The sequence below is a fragment of the Gossypium arboreum genome, chromosome 11 (genome assembly GCF_025698485.1).
Source record: "Gossypium arboreum isolate Shixiya-1 chromosome 11, ASM2569848v2, whole genome shotgun sequence".
Lineage (NCBI taxonomy): Eukaryota > Viridiplantae > Streptophyta > Magnoliopsida > Malvales > Malvaceae > Gossypium > Gossypium arboreum.
Window position 1 is genome coordinate 45,003,019 of NC_069080.1, and position 26,183 is coordinate 45,029,201.

Below are 26,183 nucleotides of genomic sequence, written 5' to 3' on the forward strand. Positions count from 1 at the left end.
TGGCGTTTTGGTTTAAAGGTTGAATGATAAATTATAATAAAGCGAGATGATATGAGATGCCGAATGTGATTGACAAGTAAACATTATTGATAAAAATATTGAATACTTCTACTTGTATTCGTTAAGCTCAAGAGCAAAGGGGAGCTAAATCCGATAAAGGGAAGGAAAAAGTGGTCGAATAGCCGTTGAAGCCGTCTGACGACATCCGAGGTAAGTCCTCAAGAAATGACCCTACTCAATTATGTGAAATGAAATATGGATGTGTAATGATTATTGATTTATGTGTGTATGAGTATTTGAATGATACCGGGCTAAGTCCGAAGGCGATTATGCTAGTGATATGTTTGTGTTTGAGCCTTAGTAACGAAAATGAAATATGGATGTGTAATGATTATTGATGTATATGTGTGCATGAGCAATTGAATGATATCCTGCTAAGTCCCAAGACATTTATGCTAGTAATTATATCCGGGTTAAGACACGAAGGCAATTGTGCTAGCGACTACATCCGGCTAAGACACAAGGCATTCGTGCAAGTTGTTAAATCCGGCTAATACTCAAGGCATTTGTGCAAGTCGTTCTATCCGGGTTAAGACCCAAAGGCATTCGTGCATGTGGTTATATTCGGTTGTATTCCGAAGAAGCTTGGGCTGGAGGTGAGCGTTGGTTGCTGTAATAAATTTAATTAGTACGCTCGAAAAGCCTAAAGAATAAGGTATGTTTATATGTGCATTGGAAAAGTCGATATGTTTGAGTAACATTCGCTTAATCGACTAACGAGTTTTCAGCTATTGAATTGGTTGATATCTTGTGAAAGTGTATAATGATGAAGTGTGAAGTAAGTATGATTATGTGAATGTGTATTAATGAAATGATTCATTTGGCTATGTGAATGTAATGCTTTAGTTAAAGCTGATTTTATTGCTTGAGACTTACTAAGCATAAAAAAATGCTTACCCCGTTGTTTTGGCTATCTGTTTTATAGATTTTGCTCGTTAGCGATCGGATTCGGGATCATTAAAGTCGAAGTCATCTACACTATCAAAGCCTCCATTTTGGTATAATTTTGGTTGAACTTTGAAATGGCATGTATAGGACTACCCTATTGTTGAAGGTCATGTACCTTTCGGTTTTGTGTAAGCTTGGATAGCCATGCGAAAATGGCTTATATACGTTTTTAGTATGATTCTATAATCGTTTGTATGATGATCATTATGGGGTATGGAATTGTTTGAAAAGATTAGCCATTGGAATGGTTAATCGTGATCACACTTTGTGCTATGTATGCAAAAAGGGCCAATTGAATCGTGGAAATCATGAAATAGGTAATGGTTACCTTGAAAATGATCTTGGCAGCAGCAGTGGTGTGGTTTTGAAAAATCACCAAAATTTGTAGGAATGGTATTAAATAGTGAATAAGTTATGTAAATGAACCTTGATGAGTCTACTTTCATATGGAAGAAACGAAACGGTCATAGGAGTTACATGTTAAGAGATATTAAAGCTATTGTGAGACAGGGCCAGAACGGTTTCTGGGTCCCCTGTCGCGACTTTAAAATTTACTATAAATTATCCAGAAAGAATTAGAAGTCATGCCTTATATGTGCAGATTCCATTTTGAGTCTAGTTTTATTAGAAACAAACGGCACCAGTATTAAAGCCCTGTACAGGGAGATATTCAAGTTGTAACGCGCGAAGGTCGAAGCATCGATCCTCGTAACATGGGTGACTTTTACTAATAAACTGTACCAATTGGCCCGACCAAAATTCTAAAAATAAATCCATGGATGGATATGAGTCTAAATTCAGGAAAATTTATGAAATCAGTTTCGAGTTTTGAAACTCGAGATATGATTTTAAGGCAACAATGACGCAGATTTTCACTGTCTCGAAATGTCAAATTGGTGGGTGCAATATGTGGATTTGGTTTGTTAACCCTCGTGTCCGACACGGCGATGGTCTCGAGTTCGGGTGTTACAATTTTATTGGTATCGAGCTACGGTTTAGTCGATTCTAGGACTACCGTGATATGTTTGGGGTCTAGCTATACATGCCATATAGTGATAAATTGATAGTGTGGTGATTTCGACAATCAATTTGTGTTTGTTTATAGCAATGGATCCCGATCCCAACCGAGCAATAGTTGATGATGTGGAGAGTGTGGCGCCGCTCCCGCAAGAAGGGACAAATGCCCGGACTCTCAACCTATGGCCAAGAATCGAATGATGAGGCTAGGCAAGCCTTTTATAGTGTAATGAATGATTGGTTCAACCAATACATTCGAACTAACACTACTGCTCCACAACCTCCATTCCCGACTAATGTAACCCCAGACCTACAATACCTCCCAGAATCGACCAAATAAGGTCAAGTAAGCCCCAAATGATGTAATTCAGTAAACATGGGGCCAAGGCTACGGATAGCGACGATGCCGAGCAAGCTGAATTTTGGTTGGACAACACTATCCGGTGCTCGATGAGCTATCTTGTACACCGATGAGTGCTTAAAGTGTACCATCTCCTTGCTACGCGATTCCGCCTACTATTGGTGGAGTACTCGACTTGTGGTGCCTAGAGAGCAAGTGACTTGGGAATTTTTTCAAACCGAGTTCAAAAAAGTATATCATCGAGATTCATCGACCAAAAGCGAAGGAATTTCTTGATCTTAAGCAAGGCTCTATGTCGCCATCGACTACGAACGAAAATTTGTGAGGCTTAGTCAAGACGCGAGAATGCATTTCGTCGAAGCTATTATGTGTAAGCGCTCGAGGATGGGCTGAATGATAATATAAGGATGTTCGTTGGCATTCTCGAAATACGAGAGTTCGTAGTACTTGTTGAGCGAGCTTGTAAAGTCAAGAGCTTAGAAAGGAGAAACAAAAGTTGATGTGGGAACCGGAGAATTTGAAAAGGTCCTCGGAAAGTCTCTTCAACAGCATCAAGAGATTTGAGATGATGTGAGCCGGTCTAGAGGCGCGGGCTTTCTAGACGAGATCGCGATCGACCCCTGTGACCACATGAGTCACTTCGATCGCCAGTGGTGGAAATGATCGCCGAGAGAGAGCGGAGTGTCTGCATTGTGGCAAATGGCATTCGGGGAGTTGTAGGTTCCGTGATCGCTCCTGCTATAAGTGTGGATCGGCCGACCACTTTATCAAGGATTGCCCGAGGTTGCTCGAACAAAATGTAAGTCAAAGTGGAAACCCGGTGCTACCAACGTCAAGTAGGCCACCTAGAAATATGGGGAATGTTAGTGGCAGTCAGAGAGGATCTAGAGATGCTATCATCAGATCTGAGGCTCGTGCTCCTGTTAGGACTTATGCCATACGCGCATGCGAGGATGCTGCCTCACCAGATGTTATTATCGGTACTTTCACTCTTTTCGATACTAATGTGATTGCTTTGATTGACCCTGGTTCTACTCATTCTTATATATGTGAAACCTTAGCATCCAAAGAAGACTTTGCCTATTGAGTCTCATCGAGTTTGTAATTCGGTGTCAAACCCTTGGGTCATTACGTGCTTGTCAACAAAGTGTGCAAGAAAAGTCCCCTAGTATTTCGAGGTTCTTGTTTTCCGGCGGACTTGATGCTTTTGCCGTTCGATGAATTCGACGTTATTCTTGGTTTGGATTGGTTGACCATGCACGATGCGGTTGTAAATTGCAAAAGCAAGACTATCGATTTGAGGTGCGCGAATAACAAGATAATTCGGGTTGAGTTTACGGACTTAAAGGGGTTACCAGCTGTAATATCAGCAATGTTGGCCCGGAAATATGTAAGAAAAGGGTGCAAAGCGTACCTTGCGTATATGCTCGATGACAAGGAGTCAGAAAAGAAACCCGAATCGATGCAGTGGTTTGTGAATACCGGATGTTTTCCTCAAGAATTGTCGGGTTTACCACTGCTCGGAAATAGAGTTTGGCATCAAATTGGTACCGATACCACTCCAATTTCGATAGCTCGTGATCGTATGGCACCAACTAATTAAAGGAGTTGAAAGCTCGGTTGCAAGAATTGGTGGATGAGGTTTTGCTTTCCCGAAGTTTTTCGCCTTTGGGTGCGCCGGTGTTGTTTGTGAAAAGAAGGATGGAACCATGAGGTCGCAGCATCGACTATTGTCGACTTAATAAAGCGACGATAAAGAACAAATATCCGTTATCACAGACGACGATTTGTTCGATCAATTGAAGGGAGCCTCGGTGTTCTCGAAAATAGATTTGAGATCGGGCTATTATCAATTGCGAATTCGAGATTCGGACGCACTCCAAGACCGCGCCTTAAGCGAGATATGGTCACTACGAGTTCCTAGTGATGCCGTTTGGGCTTACTAATGCCCTGCGGTATTTATGGATTTGATGAATCGGATCTTCGCACCATATTTGGATCGGTTCGTAGTCGATTCATTGATGACATCTTGGTCTATTCAAGAAATGAGACCGAACATCTTGAACACTTGAGGTTAGTCTTGCAAATTTTACGGATAAGCGGTTATATGCTAAGTTCAGCAAGTGTGAGTTCGGATAAGAGAGGTTAGCTTCTTGGGGCATGTGGTATCTCAGACGGTATTCGAGTCAACCCGAACAAAATTTCAGCCATACTTAATTGGAAGCCTCAGAAATATTATCGAGGTTCAAGCTTTTGGGGCTTGCTTAGGTTATTCTTGACGATTTGTAAAAGGTTTCTCAACGATAGCCACGCCAATGACGGCTACTCCAAAAGGATGTTAAGTTCGAATGGACGGAGAAATGTCAAAAGGTTTCGATCAACTGAAAACTTATTTGATGAAGCCCCAATTCTAGTGCAACCCGAATCGGGCAAAGAGTTTGTCATTTATAGTGACGCATCCCTACTTGGGTTGGGTTGCGATTGATGCAAGAAGGGCGAGTTGTGGCCTATGCGTCGAGACAATTAAAGCCACATGAGAAAAATTATCCGACCCATGATCTCGAATTGGCTTCCATTGTATTCGCCTTAAAGATATGGCGACATTACTTATTTGGTGAGAAGTGCCATGTGTATTCGGATCACAAAAGTCTCAAATATTTGATGACCCAAAGAGACTTAAATCTGCGACAAAGACGTTGGCTCGAGTTGTTAAAGGATTATGAGCTGGTCATTGACTATCACCCGGGAAAGGCGAATGTGGTTGCGGATGCCTTGAGTCGTAAATCATTATTCGCTTTATGAGCGATGAATGTGCACATGTCCGTTCGATCCGACAACGTGTTAGTAGCTGAATTGAAAGCCAAACCATTATTGATGCATCAAATTTGTGAAGCTCAGAAGGTCGACGATGAGTTGGTTGCAAACGGGCCAAGTGTGTTCCGAACAAGGAATCGGAGTTTTAGATCGATGATGACGATTGTTTGAGGTTCAGGAGTCGTCTGTGTGTTCCAAAGAATTCGGAACTTATTTCGATAATACTGAACGAAGCCCATTGTAGCCGAATGGCGATCCACCCGAGGAGTACGAAGATGTACAACGATTTGAAACGTCAGTTTTGGTGGCATGGTATGAAACGAGACATCTCTGACTTTGTTTCGAGGTGTTTAATATGTCAACAAGTGAAAGCGGAACATCAAGTGCCTTCAGGATTACTTCAACCGATCACGATACCCGAGTGGAAATGGGATCGAGTCACAATGGACTTCGTATCCGGACTGCCATTGTCGGTGAGTAAGAAGGATGCGATTTGGGTCGTTGTAGATAGATTGACTAAGTCGGCTCACTTTGTCCCCGTACGTACGGACTTTTCAATGGACAAACTAGCCGAACTGTACGTTTCTCAGATTGTGAGATTGCACGGGGTGCCTATTTCCATCGTGTCGGATAGAGATCCGAGATTTACCTCGCGATTTTGGAAAATGTTGCAAGAAGCTTTGGGTACCAAGTTGCATTTCAAAGACCGCTTTTCACCCCAAACCGATGGTCAATCCGAGCGGATAATTCAGATACTTGAGGATATGTTGAGATGTTGCATCCTCGAGTTCGATGGTTCATGGGAACGGTATTTGCCGTTGATTGAATTCGCCACAACAACAAACTTTCAATCAAGTATTAAGATGGCACCTACGAGGCTTTGTACGGTCGTAAATGCCGTACACCATTGTTTTGACCGAGCTCGGTGAAAGCAAAATTTTCGGTGGATTTGATTAGAGATCTTTGAATGTAAAGTGAAAGTAATCCGTGAAAGTCTCAAGATAGCCTCCGATCGTCGAAGTCGACGCGGATCCAAGCGTAAAGACATCGAGCATCGTGGGAGATAAAGTGTTTCTCAAGGTTTCACCTTGGAAAAAGATACTCAGATTCGGCCGTAAGGGCAAGTTGAGCCCGAGGTTCATTGGGCCATATGAGATATCCGAACGAGTCGGTCCAGTGGCATATCGTCTGATTTTGCCCCCTGAACTCGAAAAGATTCACGATGTCTTTCATGTTTCGATGCTTCGACGCTATAGATCTGATCCATCGCACGTGATTAGTCCATCAGAGGTTGAAATTCAAGCCGATATGAGTTATGAAGAAGAACCGATTCGTATCCTAGCTCGTGAAGTGAAGGAGTTGCGAAACAAAAGGGTTCCGTTAGTAAAAGTGTTATGGCTCAAACACGGGATAGAAGAAGCTACTTGGGAACCCGAGAACTCTATGAAAGAACGATACCCAAACCTATTTACCGGTAAGATTTTCGGGGACAAAAATCTCTTAAGTGGGGGAGAGTTGTGACACCCCTAATGTGACCCTAGTCGGAGAGTAGTTTCGAGACCACAAAATCGAGTCACAAGAATAATTAGGTGTTATATTTTGTGCTTATTATATGTGGAATTTGTATGCGTAAATATTTCGTGTCTTGATTTTTATTAATTAGGTGCTAATTTATAAGAAAGGACCCATGTGTTAGGACTTGAAAATGTGATAGGTGAATTTTTAAGTGGCCTAATAATGCATGAAGTGAAATAAATGGAGTTGCATGTCAATTATCCCATTTCCTAAGGTTAGTGGCCGGCCATGACAAATTATGGGCAAAGGAACATGTTTCCAACATGTTTTGCTAATGGTTGATGTTAGAATGGTTATTATATTGGTGTTAGTAGGAAGAAAAGAAAAAAAATGGGTATGTGTGGTTGCCCCTCCCCATTGCCGTGTATTGAGCAAAGAAAAAAAAGTTTGGTTCATCTTCCTCCTAGCTTAGTCGATCTTTCAAGAAGAAAAGGGAAGAGTTAGCATTCGGTCACTTGAGCTTGAACTAAGGTATGGAATCCATGTTAGTCTTTGAAATCTTTGCATATATGAAGCTAGTTACTAAGTCCTTTACTTGCCCATGTCAAAAATTTTGAAGGTGGTAGTAATACAAGTGTTCACCATGGAAGATGTTTAGGGAAATGGTTGTTGCCTTTATGATTTAAGGAATAATTAGAAATGGGTGAAAGAAACAAGTCTTTGTTCTTGATTCTTCTTGGCCGATTCTAAGGGAGAAAAGAGAGCAACCATTTGGTTTCTAAGCCATAAATAAGGTGAGAAATTCATATGAATCCTTGAAATTTTAGATGAAATTGAGCTAGTTACCAAGTATTTTTTTAGGTGACCCATGTTAGAAATTGTGATTTTGGGGTGACTAGAACTTTCTACCATAATGGTTATTGAGGATTAAGGTTATGTTTCATGCTAAACTTGATGAATCTTGGTGTATGGGTGCTTGAACTAAACGAATGATCAAGTAGATGCATAAATACAAAGTAAGAAGAATCGGCTATTATGTGTAATACTATTGTCGAATATGAAAATGTTATACTTGAATAATGTATATGGTTGGAGTTGATAATATGAAAGGAAGGCTTAGATGTGTTTGTTTAAAGAAGGAATTGTTGAAGAATGTATGTGAACTTGGCCAACGATTCGGCTTAGTACATATATGATGTGAAAGTCTTGGAATTTATTTTTGATTTTTGTGTATTATGACCATGTATAATCGGCCACATGAGTAATTTGAGCACTTGATGTTATATTAAAATTCTTGAGCTTAAATATATGGATGTATGTATATGTGGTCATATAATGGCGTTTTGGTTTAAAGGTTGAATGATAAATTATAATAAAGCGAGATGATATGAGATGCCGAATGTGATTGACAAGTAAACATTATTGATAAAAATATTGAATACTTCTACTTGTATTCGTTAAGCTCAAGAGCAAAGGGGAGCTAAATCCGATAAAGGGAAGGAAAAAGTGGTCGAATAGCCGTTGAAGCCGTCTCGACGACATCCGAGGTAAGTCCTCAAGAAATGACCCTACTCGAATTATGTGAAATGAAATATGGATGTGTAATGATTATTGATTTATGTGTGTATGAGTATTTGAATGATACCCGGGCTAAGTCCCGGCGATTATGCTAGTGATATGTTTGTGTTTGAGCCTTAGTAACGAAAATGAAATATGGATGTGTAATGATTATTGATGTATATGTGTGCATGAGCAATTGAATGATATCCTGCTAAGTCCCAAGACATTTATGCTAGTAATTATATCCGGTTAAGACTCAAGGCAATTGTGCTAGCGACTACATCCGGGCTAAGACCAAGGCATTCGTGCAAGTTGTTAAATCCGGGCTAATACTCGAAGGCATTTGTGCAAGTCGTTCTATCCGGGTTAAGACCCAAAGGCATTCGTGCATGTGGTTATATCCGGTTGTATTCCGAAGAAGCTTGGGCTGGAGGTGAGCGTTGGTTGCTGTAATAAATTTAATTAGTACGCTCGAAAAGCCTAAAGAATAAGGTATGTTTATATGTGCATTGGAAAAGTCGATATGTTTGAGTAACATTCGCTTAATCGACTAACGAGTTTTCAGCTATTGAATTGGTTGATATCTTGTGAAAGTGTATAATGATGAAGTGTGAAGTAAGTATGATTATGTGAATGTGTATTAATGAAATGATTCATTTGGCTATGTGAATGTAATGCTTTAGTTAAAGCTGATTTTATTGCTTGAGACTTACTAAGCATAAAAAATGCTTACCCGTTGTTTTGGCTATCTGTTTTATAGATTTTGCTCGTTAGCGATCGGATTCGGGATCATTAAAGTCGAAGTCATCTACACTATCAAAGCCTCCATTTTGGTATAATTTTGGTTGAACTTTGAAATGGCATGTATAGGACTACCCTATTGTTGAAGGTCATGTACCTTTCGGTTTGTGTAAGCTTGGATAGCCATGCGAAAATGGCTTATATCGTTTTAGTATGATTCTATAATCGTTTGTATGATGATCATTATGGGGTATGGAATTGTTTGAAAAGATTAGCCATTGGAATGGTTAATCGTGATCACACTTTGTGCTATGTATGCAAAAGGGCCAATTGAATCGTGGAAATCATGAAATAGGTAATGGTTACCTTGAAAGCAGATCTCTGGCAGCAGCAGTGGTGTGGTTTTGAAAAATCACCAAAATTTGTAGGAATGGTATTAAATAGTGAATAAGTTATGTAAATGAACCTTGATGAGTCTACTTTCATATGGAAGAAACGAAACGGTCATAGGAGTTACATGTTAAGAGATATTAAAGCTATTGTGAGACAGGCCAGAACGGTTTCGGGTCCCTGTCGCGACTTTAAAATTTACTATAAATTATCCAGAAAGAATTAGAAGTCATGCCTTATATGTGCAGATTCCATTTTGAGTCTAGTTTTATTAGAAACAAACGGCACCAGTATTAAAGCCCTGTACAGGAGATATTCAAGTTGTAACGCGCGAAGGTCGAGAGCAGTCGATCCTCGTAACATGGGTGACTTTTACTAATAAACTGTACCAATTGGCCCGACCAAAAATTCTAAAAATAAATCCATGGATGGATATGAGTCTAAATTCAGGGAAAATTTATGGAATCAGTTTCCGAGTTTTGAAACTCGAGTATGATTTTTAAGGCAACAGCGACGCAGATTTTCAGCCTGTCTGGAAATGTCAAATTGGTGGGTGCAATATGTGGATTTGGCTTGTTAACCCCTCGTGTCCGACACCGGCGATGGTCTCGAGTTCGGGGTGTTACACAAAATCCCAAACAGAAAAGGAGCACATACAGCTTTTGAGGAAATTGTTCTTGAGATTGAGGAAGTTTCAACTAAAGCTTAATCCAACAAAATGTACTTTTGGAGCTAGGTCAGGGAAGCTGCTTGGTTTTATAGTCAGTGAAAGGGGAATTGAGGTCGACCCCAAAAAAGTCAAGGCTATACAAAAATTGCCTCCGCCGCACACTCAAAAGGAAGTTCGAGGTTTCCTGGGAAGACTAAATTATATCTCTCGATTCATTTCACAACTGACTGAGAAATGTGACCCCATATTTCGCCTTCTCAAGAAACACAACCCAGACGTGTAGGATGATGAGTGCCAGAAAACCTTTTACAAGGTTAAATAGTATTTGTCTAATCCCCCAGTGCTAATGCCACTAGCCTTGGTAAGCCGTTGATATTGTATTTGACAGTATTTGACAATTCAATGGGATGTGTACTCTGTCAACATGATGAGACAGGAAAGAAAGAAAAGACGATATACTACCTCAGTAAGAAATTCACTAAGTGTGAAATGAGATACTCGTCAATTGAGAAATTATGTTGTGCTTTGGTTTGGACTACTCAAAGATTGAGGCAGTACATGTTGTACCATACGACTTGGTTAATCTCAAAATTGGACCCTTTAAATTACATGATGGAGTCAGCTGCTTTGAGTGGAAGGTTGGCCCGATGGCATATTCTGTTTTCCAAATTCGACATAGTTTATGTGAGTCAAAAGGCTGTGAAAGGGAGTGTAATAGCAGATTTTCTAGCCAGCGGAGCTTTGGAAGATTATGAGCCTTTGAACTTTGATTTCTCTAATGAATATCTAATGTATGTGGCAACTACCGAAAAGGACACTTCAGAAGATCATCCGTGGAAACTGAATTTTGACGGAGCATCAAACGCTGTTGCCAATGGAATTGGGCAGTCCTGATATCCCCAGATGGAGATCATTATCCATTCACTTGCAAATTGGATTTTGATTGCACAAATAATATGGCAGAGTACGAGGCATGTATCATGTGAATCCATGCAACAATCGAACGTAAAATCAAGGTGTTAGAGGTGTATAGAGATTCTGTACTGGTGATCTATCAGCTCAAAGGTGAATGGGAAACAAGAGACCCAAAGTTGATCAACTATCGTGAGCTAGTTTGGGATTTAATTAAGGTGTTTGATGTTATCACTTTCTATTATCTCCCGCAAGACGAAAACCAGATGGCAGATGCCTTGGCTATGTTAGCTTCTATGATCAGAATAAATGGACGAAGGGATATGATGCCGATCCAGATGAGTATTTGTGAAGCTCCAGATTATTGATGCAATGTAGACGACGAAAAAGAGAGACGATTATCCTTGGTATCATGATATTTTACGTTATGTGAAAAGCCGTGAATATCCTGATCAGGCAACTGAAAATGATAAGAGGACGTTAAGAAGGCTAGCCAGTGACTATGTCTTAGATAGAGAAATCCTGTATAAAAGGAGGAAAGATCAAGTGCTGTTAAGATGTGTTGGTGCTGTTGAAGCTAAGAAAATCCTGGAAGAAGTCCATGAAAGTGTCTGCGGGACGCATGCCAATGGATTCACAATGGCCAGGCACATTATGAGATTTGGGTACTACTGGTTCACAATGGAAGGAGATTGCATCAGCTATGCCAAGAAATGCCATAAGTGCCAAATTTATGGTGACAAAATCCATGTGCCATCTTCACCCCTTCATGTCATAACTTCTCCGTGGCCTTTCTCAATGTGGGGCATGGACGTCATTGGGCCGATTTCACTGAAGGCTTCTAATGGAAATCGATTCATCTTTGTGGTCATCGATTACTTCACCAAGTGGGTAGAGACTGCTTCATATGCCAACGTCACAAAGTCGACAGTCGGCAAGTTCTTGAAGAAGGAGATCATATGTCGATATGGCATACCAGAAAGGATCATATCTGAAAATACGTTGAATTTGAATAACAGTGTGATAGTAGAGGTCTACAGGCAATTCAAAATTAAACACCACAACTCGTCACCATATCACCCGAAAATGAATGGTGCAGTTGAGGTAGCTAATAAGAATATCAAGAAGATCGTAAGGAAAATGACTGAGACCTACAAGGATTGGCATGAAAAGTTACCATTTGCTCTTTATGCCTATCAAACGTCTGTCAGAACTTCTACCGGGGCAACACCTTACTCATTGGTTTATAGGATGGAGGCAATTTTGCCCATTGAAGTTGAAATTCCTTCTCTCCGGGTTTTATCAGAATTGAAGCTAGATGAAGCAGAATGGATTCAGTCCTGGTATGATCAACTGAACTTGATTGAAGAAAAGAGACTGAAGGCTATCCGTCATGGTCAAATGTACCAGAAGCGAATGATGCGAGCTTACAATAAAAAGGTTCGCCCTAGAGTATTCCGTGAGGGGGACTTGGTATTGAAACAAATTCTCGCTATGCAAAAAGATTTTAGAGGGAAATGGATGCCAAACTGGGAAGGACCTTACGTGGTAAAGAAGGCTTTTTCTAGAGGAGCATTGATATTAACTGAGATGGATGGTAGGAGCCTGCCTAACCCAGTAAATTTAGATTCGGTCAAGAAGTACTTCGCTTAAGAGGTGAAAACCTACAAAAGGGCGCCTAAAAAAACAAAAAAGGAGAGGCCGAGGTGAAAACCCGCAAAGGGCGCCTTGCGACCAAAGGGGTTTTGAATTGAAAACCCGAAAAAGGCAATTCAAATTTTGACCAAGGATGGGGCAGGTGGTAGTCTTGCTATGCTAGAATTCATGAAGAGGAGGTATGCATGTCTTGGGGCATCGACAGAATACGTTAGATCTCCTAGGCACATGATAAGCTCAAAATGGTCCTCGTGGAGTTCAGACGGAGGAGCTTAGGCGGTGATATCTAGGGCATTCATTTTTGTTCCCCTCTATCTATTTTTATTCTCTGGAAATATTTGCTTCCCTTGTTTAATCTATTCTTCTTGAATATTGTTCCTAATAAATTTCAGTTTTGTCTATCTTTATCTTTATGTTCAAGCGCTTGTATTGAAATAACGGTTAATGGACTAATAATACTTTTACAAAAGAGGTTTCTTATATTACTCTGGAGGCTTCTAAATGGTACAAGAACCTGAAACAGGACTTTTGATTAGAACTTACCCAACTTAGGGGTAGAATATTTGTGTTCAAATTGGGATTATCTTTTCAGATTTTCAGTTAAAGATTCTAGGTGTCAAGAAGGGGTTTGAAGATGGTACAAATCTTAGGTTCTAGAAGTACAGTAAAATAGACTCTAAAGTTGCAATGAGGCAAGCCAGTTGAGCAAAATGGGTTTCTACAGGTTTTGTTGGGAAGTGCTAGTTGAGCGAAAAGACAGCATAATACGACAGTGATAAAATTCTGATGAATAACGAGTGATGACACTTTAAGCATTTAAAAAAAGAATCATTTTCATGACATTTCTACATTCCTATCACTCATAACGCATTTGGTTAGGAGAATCTGATTCATTTCGATTATAGCATTCTAATCATTTGGCATAAACATAAACATGAAACCGAGTCTATAGGGCATGTTCCCCAGAGGACAATGTAGCGACATCGGTGAAAGTTACAGATCTTATCTCCATGTATCAGCTATGGAGCAGATCGAAAATGGCGAGTCTTATCTCCATGTATCGGCTATGGAGCAGATTTTAGCCACCAACCTTATCTCTCTGAGGTAGCAAGAGAGCAAGTTGAAGATACAAGTCTTATCTTCCTGAAGTTGCAAGAAGTAGACTGAAAATTGCAGATCTTATATCCATGTATCGGCTATGGATCAGATCGAAAATGGCGAGTCTTATCTCTATGTATCAGCTATGGAGCAGATTTTAGCCACCAGCCTTATCTCTCTGAGGTAGCAAGAGAGCAGGTTGAAGATACAGGTCTTATCTTCCTGAAGTTGCAGAAAGCAGACTGAAAATTGCAGATCTTATCTCCATGTATCGGCTATGGAGCATATTTAAGCCATTAATTTTATCTCCCTAAAGTTACAGTGGAGCAGGTTGAAGTCACAAACAGTATCTTCCTGAAGTTGCTGAAAGACTACTTGAAGAAGGACAGTCGAAGATTTGGCAATACTGGACAAAATTGGTCCTTTTAAGGTCTTTGCTCCATTCCCGTTACACAACAACGGGCAAAAAGGGGCAGCTGTAAGACCCAATTTTAGTCCAGGCTACATATACAAAAAACCAAAATTAAAACAGATCATCAAATGAGTCCATTTACAAATAAACCCAAAATAAAACCGGCCCAATTTCATTAAACAAGCCCAATAAAATAGACCCCTAACCCAAAATCAAAGCAGGCCCGGTAGTCCATCTCCTTAATAGTTTTCAGGAAACCCTAGGGGAAGGGTCCTTTGCGCCACTGCTGCCATCGTGACAGATTCCACGCACGCAACACCAGCACCTCCACGCACGACCCCCATGTGCTCCGCTCCACGTTCGTACCCACGCCCCACGTTGCCCTTCTCCACCTATAATTTTAACAAAAAAAACAGCAAGAAACCATTTTTATTTTGCTATAAGGCCTTCAAATTTTGTTGGTATCTTTTTTTTTCTTGTTTTTTTGAGGGAAATTGTACACAAAATACATACAAAATCAATAGAAAGCAATCAAAATATACTTCAAAGGTGATTTAAGGTCTCGTTTTTCTTTCGATTTTATTTCTATTTCTTTGATTTTTATCTACTATGTGTAAACACTATAAGAGAGGGAGACTCACCGTCATACTCACTCTGTGGGGAGGGCTTGGTTCGTCGTCGGATTTTAGGCTATTAAGGTAGGGAGAAAGGTGAAGGAGTTGAAAGATACTCCATGGCATTAAGGGTTTTCTTTTATAAGAAAGAACAAAAGTTTTCTTTAAAAGCAAAAAAAAAAAAAGGGTTTTTAAGTAGGTTTAGTTTCAAGTGAAAAATGAAACAGTGTTTTAGGGGGGGAGGAAGAGCTTGACCATGTGTTTTGGCCATGAATGGGGGATTTGCGCAATTGGTCCCCCACTTTCGCACCAGCTTTCGATTGGCTCTATTTGCATATTATTTGTTTTTTTTGAAAATAATCCCTGAAATTTCTGTGTTGTTGCAATTTAGCCTGCACCTAGGTGCAGCGTTTTTGAGGGCTTGGGGATAATTTCCAGTTAGTCCCTCTCTTTCTCACTTGCATTCAATTCGGATCCTCTTGTTAATGTGATGTTTAGTTTTTAGATCTCAGATTTTATTTTAATCTCAAATTTGTCCCTATTTTGATTTCTTTGTTTATTACTTTTCTGTTTTATTATTATTTATTTTAAATCTTTCTATATACTATTCATTTCAACTATTTTTCTGCTTAATTTTCTTTATGTATATATTATTTATATTAAGCTATTTGTATTTTATATATATTATTTATTCATATATATATATATATATATTGTTTGGTATATCATCTATATTGTTTTGATTTTTTTTCACTTATATATATGTAAATATTTCTTATATCATCATTTTTGAAGTGTTGTACATTATGTTTTTTGTATATATTATTGATTTTATATTATTTTGTGTATATATATTTCTTCTAAGGACCCTATTTTTAATGGTATATTTTATTTATTTTAAATACTTTTATATACAAATACCTTTGTTTTATATATATATATATAAAATGTTCATTTCAAGTATATTATTTATTTAAATTGACAAATACTATTTTATATATTACTTACTTTTTTTATATACATTATGTATTTTGAAATATCATTTATATATTATTATTTCATATATTATTTTTATTTTTATTATTTTGATTTATTTCAATTTTCATGTATGTTACTTTAAGATCTTTATATATATTTGTTTGTTGGCATATTGATGATTCCAAATTACATTTCTTCTAAATCATCTATTTTATTTTAAAACTTGCCATATGTTGTCCGTGTTAATTTGCTTAGAATTTCTTTAAATTTATTTTTAATTCATTAGCCTTCAAATGTATATTAGCATTTTTATAATATATGGTATGTCGCCATTGCATGTGCCCTAATTCGTTCCTTTGTGGTTTTTTTCATTATTTATTCATGTCATATTATTGTTTTTACCCTTAAACAAATCAAAACAAGTGTGTTTTGATTCAGTTTTATAATTGTTTAGTGGAAAATTTTTCAAAACAAAGGCGATGTTAGATGTTTTGGAAATTGAGAAATCGTGTTCTAACGTCTTTGGGTTTCGATTTTCCGCTTGTTCAAATAATCAAGATCCGTTTAAAATTTCGTTTGTGTTTTCTAAACTTCAAAACAAGGCAATGTTCTATGTTTGAAATTCGAGAAATCGTGCCCTAACATGCTAGGTTTCGATTTTCCATTTGGCCAAATAATGGAATACCCTTTTAAGATTTCATTGCTTGAGGTGATCTCGCTTTGAGGTTTAAAATATCACGCCCTAACGTCTTGGATGTGGTATTTTATTTCTTTGAACAGTGAATCTTAAAATCCAATTCAATTGTTCATACATTTTTAAAGGAATCGTATTTTAATTTTTTTCCCCTTTTCAAATTTTCAACGGTAGGACATTCAATAATCAATCGGTACCAATTTTGGGTGTCACGAGGGTGCTAACCCTTCCTCGTGCGTAATCGACTCCCGAACCCTTTTTCTGAATTTTTGCGGACCTAAAATTATTATTTTAATAAATCAAATGTTTTATTAAAATGATCAATCTCAAGGTGATCGGATTACACCTCAAAAAAGGTCAGTGGCGACTCCATACCTTGTTTTAAAGTCGACCCCCATTTTTTTCAAACTTTTAAAAATGGTTTCGACAATGACAATCGATTTAAACATATAAAAAATATATTTAAAAGAAGTAGTATTCCAACAATTAAGACGAAATAGCTATCATTTCACTCGATTAACCATTTTTCATTTCATTTTCACAAGAATGCTCAGTACTTCACATTCTATCATTTGACATAATTTTAAACAAAGTGACCAAGGTTTTCTTCCTCCCTTTTACTTTGGCTGAAACTTACTATAACATTGTCTAACTATTTTTGTTTCATTTTTATACTTCTAACAAGATAGAAACCGTCTCCTAATCATTTTCCATACAAAAACATATACATTTTACTTAATTTTATATGCTTTTAAGTTCCATTAATATCCTTTAATGGCAACTTTTAATATACTTGATAAAACAATAAAACTATTGGTACATATATGTAAAACAAGTTTCAAATATTCAAAATCTATGAAAAGTTTGAAGAAAAACATACCATATACTTTAAATTTGGCGGAAAAATGATAAAGAAACTTTTTTTCTTCTTTTCTTGCTAAACACCAATATGAATAAGAAAGATGATAAAAGTCTCTTCATCTTTTCTTTATATATATATATATATATATATTATTACTTATAAAATATTATTATGTTAAGTAAACTATTAAATAAACATTAATTTATTATTAACAAAAATATCATTCAAAAGTTGTAACACCCCTTACCCGTATCCGAGGCCGGGCTAAGGTACGAGGCGTTACCAGACAAACATACAAACATTAAACTAAAATACGAGCCATAAAATTTTATTCATATTTCAAAGCGTTCATTCTCTTACACATAGTCCCTTATTTGAGTCTACGGAGCCCAAAACATACTTTAGAAAGGGTTTGGGACTAAACCGAGAACTTACGAAAATCTTGAAAATTTCATGCTTTAAGGCTCCACACGCCTGTCCCAAAGTCGTGTTCCATACACTTTGAGACACATGGTCGTGTCTCTGCTCTGTGGAATATACCTAGGCTATTTTCCAAGCTTTGGTCAACCTTGATCTCTTACACACTTATACAAGATCAAAAGCATATAACATGGTATTCATTTAATGATTAAACATCCTCAATTAAACCACAAACATAGCATTTGTATGTCATCATACATGTGTCTCTCATACTCATTTTACCTTGTTTATTATAGTACCACTTATACATTTATACCAAGATTATCATCTTACCAAATATCTTCAGCTTAATCATCAAGCATTCATATTTAAAGCTAGATCATATCTTTATAAAATACCACGATTCAGATGCGCAGAATAACATGTTTGCCTGAAGCATTTCAATTCAATTCTATACCCAACAAGCATTACATTGAGACTAGTCATATATATATATATATATATATATATATACATGTCATGATACATAACATTCTCTTTTGTTTTCTTATAAACACATATCATTTATTTCATTATATCAATATTTCATATACCATAGTTTCCATGTATTCCACATATATTTATTTTCCTCCTCCTCCTCTCCATTCCACATCCTTAACGTATATAGCATTCTTGTAAGTACGATTTCACAATTTACTAATAAATGTTCACATCAAACTATCCACACGAGTCATAGTCACTTAATTATTTATAATTCGAGCTACAGAGCTCCAAATTAAGATCCGTAAATTTCTCTTGAAACACAGACTCACATATCTTTCCACCATAAAATTTTCATAATTTTTAGTTTAGCCAATTAGTACAGTTTATTCATTAAAATTTCCCCTGTTTCACTTTCTGACAGTTCTGACCTCTCTTCACTTAAAAATAATTATCTCACAGTACAGAACTCGGATAATATTATTGTTGATTTATCTTGGAAATAGACTCATTATGGATTTTAAAAATATAATTTTTAGCCTCTAATTATTTTTATCCAAATTTTTGTGATTTTCCAAATTCAGAACAGGGGATCACGTAATCATTCTGAATCAGTCTCACAAAAACATAAATATCTCAAAATATAGAACTTCTTTGCTTTCTATATTTCTTTTATATGAAAATAGACTCATTAAGATTTAATTTGATATCTCATTCAGTCTCTGATTCAATTTATACTATTTTTGGTGATTTTTCAAAATCACGTCACTGCTACTGTCCAAAACAGTTTTATTGCTAATTCACTCTTTCACACTTTCTTTGTATTAACCTCATTTTAACATACATATCACAAATTATTTTCACCACATTTCATACATCATAAGTATAGGCCCATGATCACAAGGTCACCATAAAATCATTCTCATGTATAACTTACTTGTTTATAACCTTACCACATCCTGGTCACTTAACGAACACATCATTCACATAACCAAGTTCTCTGCACTTATTCATCACAAAACTCACAAAGCAATACATAGAGAGTCTCTGTTGAACACTTGGATCAATCCTCGATACTTGGTGGTTTCAGCACATAGCTCCACCCATCATATAGTTCGGCTCTCTTGTACACATGGTGAACACTTAGTACCACCCATGTGACCTAGCAAGTTTATCTCAGAACTCTCTTGTCTACATGGTGTCCTTCACTTGGAACCACGCATGCGACCTAGCTACATATATCCCATAGCTCTCTTGTCTACATGGTGTACACATAGTATCACCCATGCGACCTAGCTACATCATAATGTCTTGTAGCTCTCTTGTACACATGATGTGCACTCAAGACTATACATGTGACCTAGCTACATACCATCTCAGATCATTCAATCTTTAGAAGGTTCAACCGGATTTCTCTCTTTTCCAACAATTTCACCAATCAAGTAATTATCCACAAACATATTTCCAATATTTTTATAAAATATCATAATACAAGTAATAATGATGTATTACTTACATATAAACTTACATCTCATTTAATATCAACATAATAACATTAAATTACACATTGTCTTATTAAAATCATATGAACTTACAATTTCCCATAATATCCATAATCATAGAAATCACATTTATGTACGATAATTCAATGCACTTCATGTACCATAGACATATTTTAAATCAATTCATAAACTTGGCACCATAATCATTTAATTTAACATAATTCAATTAATTCACTAAATTTAACTTTCAAATATAAATTACAACATTATTGTTGTATTATTATCATACCAACTTACATACTTTCAACACCTCGGAGATCATAGTAAATATATCAATTTTACATTGAAACATGCATAAATTAATGCTTATTATACATATGAACTTACCTTGATATTAAAACGGCCATTTTACCAACTTTTCCAATTTTCGATTTTTCTCTCATTCTAGGTTCAAATCTCATTTTCCTGGATATAAAACATCATATTTTACTTATTTAATTAATGTACTATTCAAAACAGTCCTTAACTCAAACTTTGGAAAAATTACAATTTTGCCCCTAAACTTTTGCATATTTACACTTTTGCCCCTAGGCTCGGGAATTAAATTTCATCCCTTAATTTTATGTTTTATGACATGATGATGACTTTTCCCTTCTATGGCAACATCAAATTCTCACTCTAACATATACTTATGACTATTAGGTATTTTTACCAATTAAGCCATTTTGCTCGTTTTCACTTAAAACCGAGTAGCACAAGTTGTCTAACATAATTTAAAACCTCATATTGTATCATAAAACACCAGAATACACAAATTTTACCTATGGGTATTTTTCCAAATATGAACCCTAGGTTGAATTATTGCTAGCATAAGCTAAATCAAGTTACCGGGACTCAAAAACGTAAAGAACTTGAAAAACGGGGTTAGAACGGACTTACAATTGAGCTTGGGAAGCTTGAAAACCCTAGCCATGGAGTCTCCCTTGGTATACACGTCCATGGTGAAGAAGATGAGCAAAATTGGCTTTTAATTTTGTATTTTAATTCATTTTACCCCTAAATGACCAAAATACCCTTACTACTAAACTTTCCAAAAATTCCATCCATGTCTATTTAAGACCTCCTAATTAATATTTCAAATCAATTTCATACTAGAAACTTCTAGAATGCAAGTTTTGAAACTTATTCAATTTAGTCCCTAACTTCAAATTAAGCACTTTATGCATAGAATTTCTTCACGAAATTTTCACACAATCATGCAATCATATCATAGACCTCAAAATAATCATTAAATAATTATATATATCTCAGATTTTGTGGTCCCGAAACCTCTGTTCCAACTAGACCCAATTTTGGGCTATTACAAAAGTCATCATAAGTAATTTAGCTTCTTTAAAAAGATTCTTTTCTTTGTTTTTATAAAGAGTAATTTTTTTATATTATTTTTAATCCTATAAAAATATTGGAGGGCCTACTTATTTTTTAGAAAGGCTATAATATATATACGAAAGGAAAATTTGTAAAAATCTTAAACTTTGCGGGGCTTATTTATATTTTTAGAAGGGCCATAGTGTAAACTTACAAAGGACTAAGTTGAAAAAAATCATTCTTGGGCCTCAACGTGGGCTCCACCACTACTACTAAAACATATAGCTTTTATTAAATACAAATATTAAATTAGACCAAAAATAACACAGGTACTAAAAAAATTTGTCAAAAAATTATCAAACTTGAATCCAAGTGACACATTAATTCTGATAAAAATAAAGAAAATTAAGAAAGAATTGAAGTGGTTAAAAACAAGGGAAAAAAGAGAGGAGTTTTTATGAAATTAAATGAATGTTCTCCCCTTAGGTGTTTCTAATTTTTTGGATTCCATGCCAAATAGGAGAGAGAATTTGTTTGCTTGATTTGTTTAGTTTTGTAGAATTAGAATTAAATTGAATTAATTTATAAATATTAAGGGTTGATTTTTTAATTATGATTAAATTAGAAAATTTTGTAAATATTAAAAATTAAATTTATTATTATGTTGATTGTAAAAGCATCACGTTATCTTTTATCATAAAGTAATAATAGTTAATAAAATTAGACTAAAAAGGATATTTGATTAATTGGATAACCATTTTATGAATTTTGATAATTAGATGATAAAAATAAATATTTATATATAATTGTATGACTTATGTTTTATCTAACTAGAAACTTTATCACCTACAAATGTATTAAATGAAATCTATATAAAAAATTTCTATATAATTTAGATGTAAAACGACGTGATAACCACGTATTTAGAAACAAATTTGTGTTTAAAAGTAACATACAATAAATAATAAATAGTATGGTTTGAAACTAATTGATAATAACACATGAAATGTGTATAATATTAAAATAAAAATTAGATTAAATTGCAAGTAAAACAAAATTTAAACTCATGAATATATCATATTAAGAATATTAAATGAAAATAATTATTTATCATAGTGTTGTCATGATGTTATTATCAATCTTAAGTTGATATCAAGTTCATTTGTGACATTATCTTAATAAAAATAAAATTAAAATGTATAAAAAATTTAAAATAAAACTTTAGTTAGGTGGTAAATTTAAGGTTTTGCATGTTGGAGTGGGTTCAAATATCACCATAAGCATTTTTCTAAATAAAAGATTAAAACAAACTCGAATAATATAACCTAATTTAAATACTAAAAGATATTTTTACAATTTTTCTAACCGAGTTGGTGCTCAATTGACTCGTAATATTAACTCAATCAAAAGTGTAAATAATAGTATATAGGTACAACTTACGGAAATAAGTAAATAATAGTATATAAGTACAATTTACGGAAATAATAAATTGTGCATAGTAAAAGAATATATAAAACACTTCAAAATAAAATTTTAGTTGAATAGTAAATTTAAATTATTACCAAATCAATTGATATAGTTTGAAATCTCATTATATAAAATAATTAAAGCAACTTGAAATAATATAACTCATTTTAGTTTTAAAATTATTTTTATAATTATTTAATTAATTAATATCTTATTGATTTGTAGGAATTTAAAATAAGAAATAGGACTTAGGATACTATGGCAGAGGTCCAGTAGTCGGACATCGCAGGCATGGATGGTACGTAGCCGATGATAAAACATTGAGAGACTATTGATTTGACAGATGACAGTCAGTTAATTATTTAATAACCGCAGTACTCACGTGCTTCACCTACAACTAAACCCTAGGTCAAAAATTTTCAATTATTTTTTCATCTCGAAAATTGTAGTCCAGCAAAAAGTCAATAGTAAAAAAAAAGAAAAGTAAGAAATAATGAGCGATTGATTTTCTTTAATATGAAAATTCCAGAGTATCTGTTAATAATTACGTAGAAAGAAAGAAAGAAAAGATGAAGAGATGTTAATTTACCGGCAACCGGTAGAGATAAAATCCATTGTTTTTAAAAAAAAGTATTTATTTGTTAGTTAGTCAATCAATATCTTAGATTCAAAGTTGGATAGCGTCCCATGTGACACGTGAATCTTGAGAAGAAGACAAGGTTTTGTATTAGCAATCAATGGAAAATAATTTGTGAAAACCGAGGTATCCTGTATCTTACCCCTTTCAACTGCCCACGTATCCACCATCTTCTTCTTTTATTATTTTAATCTTGCCTTTCACTCTATTTTAATATTCTTACCTTTTTGGCTTAATGCCTATTTTAGCGCTTCTACTATCTATAATATTTTATTTTTAGTACCTCAAGAATTTGATCTTTATTCTGTGAAGCTCTTTGATATTTTGTTCTTTTTTCTCAAAAAGAAAACATCATGTAATAAGATGTCAAGCACCCTTAAGAATAAATTTTAAAATATCAAAAAGTTTTTAAAAATCTAAAATTAGGAATTTTTAGACTTTTTAAAATTTATGAATTAAGCCTAGAAATTCCTTTTTCTTTTTTTACTTTTATGATATTTTTTAGAAATTTAAGGATTTTACAAAAGATAAAACTGATTACATGCCGTACCGTTTAGTTGGCTTATGTAATGATTGTTAACGGTGGGCACCAATGTGCTGATTTCTTATGGAATTTTTTCAGCTCTTTCAACTTATCTACCAAATGCGAACTCTACTTCCTTGTTTAGCACCATTGGTTTCGGCTGGGCTTGGATTTGCTTGGCTTGGCTGCTCAGGTCTTCTTCCTTCTTTAGCATAATAATAAATGAAACAAACAAAAAAGACCCAGTGAGAGAATGGTGTTGTTGCTCTTTATTTTTTTTCCCAAGCGGTGTGGTGGTGAGTTGAAAACAAATATTTTGGTGGGTTTAGTGTCCGGGGAAAGCCACTGACAGTGGTGGAATCAATAGCAGCTAGTGTTTGCTGGGAAGGGAAATAAGATAAAAAAGAAAAGAAAAGAAGAAGAAGAAGAAGAAAGGGAAAAGAGAAGGAAAAGGAAAATTAAACAAATAAAAAAATTAATATTAAAAAAAGAAATAATGTTTTTAAACCCGTGACATATTTAACGTGAAACGTCATATTCACGTTAACTGAATAATGACAGTAACGATGGAGTGACAATTTTGTAATAACCCAAAAATATTAGTGTCGTCTTTGTAAGTTTTAAAAGAACAATGACAAAAAAAATTAAAGAAAGTTGAGTAACATTTGGTGTAGCTATAATATAAGATATTTTACCCATCTTACCCCAAAAAAAATAATATTTATCAAAAACGATCATGCTTCAAAAATATCCAACCAAATAATCTGAAATGAACAGTAAATTTGGGTTATGCAAATTAGATGGCCGGTATCACTCTTTTTTCTATTAAAAAATAATTATGGGGGTTTTGGATATTAGATCGTCATTGTAACATCCCGAAATAGGGCCTAAACAGAACAGTAGTTGCGAAACCACAAATCCGAGCTAGAAAAATTTATTTTATTATCATTTTAACGTCTATGGCATGATTGCATGATTGTGTGAAAATTTCGTTTAGAAATTTTATCGATAGAGGGTCCAATTTGATATTTAGGACTATATTGTAAAAGTTGTAAAATGTGTGTTCTAGTTCACAAAGGTATTAAGTACTTGTGAGTAATGGGTTTTTAAAATGGAGGTCCTTGGATAGTAATTAGACCATTATACTAGTTTGGACAAAAATACCTAAAGGAAAATAAAACACCATAGTTTTTAATTAAGGGCATTTTGGTTATTTAGTTATTAAAATGAATTAAAAATAAAATTAAAACCCAATTTTTGTCCATCTTCTTCATTAGGCCGAAATTTCAAGGTTTCTCCATAGCTAGGGTTTGTTCCAAGCTTCCAAGCTCCATAGTAAGTGATTCCAAGCCCCGTTTTTAATGTTCTTTACGTTTTTGGAGTCACGGTAACTTGATTAAGCTTATTCTAGCAATAATTCAACCTAGGGTTCATATTTGGAAAAATGTCCATAGGTGAAATTTGTGTGTTTTGGTGTTTTATGATAGAATATGAGGTTTTAAATTATGTTAGACAACTTGTACTACTCGGTTTTAAGTGAAAACGAGTAAAAGGGCTTAATCGGTAAAAATACCTAATAGTCATAAGTACATGTTAGAGTGAGAATTTGATATTGTCATAGAAGGGAAAAATAATCAGTATGTCATAAAACATAAGAAAATAGGATGAAGTTTAATTTCCGAGCCTTGAGGAAAAAGTGTAAATATGTAAAATTTAGGGGCAAAAATGTAATTTTGCCAAAGTTTGGTTCAAGGATTGTTTTAATAAATGTGAGTATTAAATAAGCTAAATTTTTTTATTATAGATCAAGAAGAACAAAATCTGGAGTTAGACCAAGGAAAGAAGAAGATAGTGGACTAAATCGATATAGTTGATCGTATTTTGTTTCGAGGTAAGTTTGCGGTAAATAAATGCAATATTCTATAATTTTATGTTAATGTTGTTAATTTCCAGCATGTGTATATTTATTTTATGAAATTATTCAAAGAAGACTCAAGCATCAATTGACGGAGAAGTGTAGGAATGTGTAAGATACAAATGTCATGACATTAGGGTTTAAGGATACCATGTAAGACCATGCTAAGGCATGGAAATTGGTAAGGTTTCTAAGGCAAGGAAATCATGTAAGACAATGTCAAGACATGGCATTGATAAGTTACTATAAGGGAAAGGTCCCATGTAAGACCATGCCAAGGCATGGCATTGGTGAGTTCATAAGGCAAGGATACCATGTAAGACCATATCAAGACATGGCAATGGTAAGTTTCAAAAGGATACCACGTAAGACCATGACAAGTCATGGCAATGGTAAGGTACCCTTGTATCCTTAGTATTCCAAGTGGTTCAACGGGAAAATTTAAAGAGAATATCAAGGTAAGGTAAAGTAAAACGAGTTATGCTAAAAAGGTAAGACAAGTCCATGCTAGAAGAGCAAAGGTAAGTATATAATGTTCATGTATGCTTGATAAGGAAAAAGGTAAGTAA

The 26,183-nt window shown here is 35.3% G+C and overlaps 1 long non-coding RNA gene across 1 annotated transcript; it reads left to right on the top strand.

Moving 5' to 3' along the window:
* The first annotated feature begins 738 nt into the window (after positions 1-738).
* Positions 739-1,322, top strand: LOC128283692 (uncharacterized). The gene is made up of 2 exons (XR_008274097.1): positions 739-838; positions 986-1,322. It is a non-coding gene; the product is annotated as an uncharacterized LOC128283692 (long non-coding RNA).
* The last annotated feature ends 24,861 nt before the right edge of the window (positions 1,323-26,183 follow it).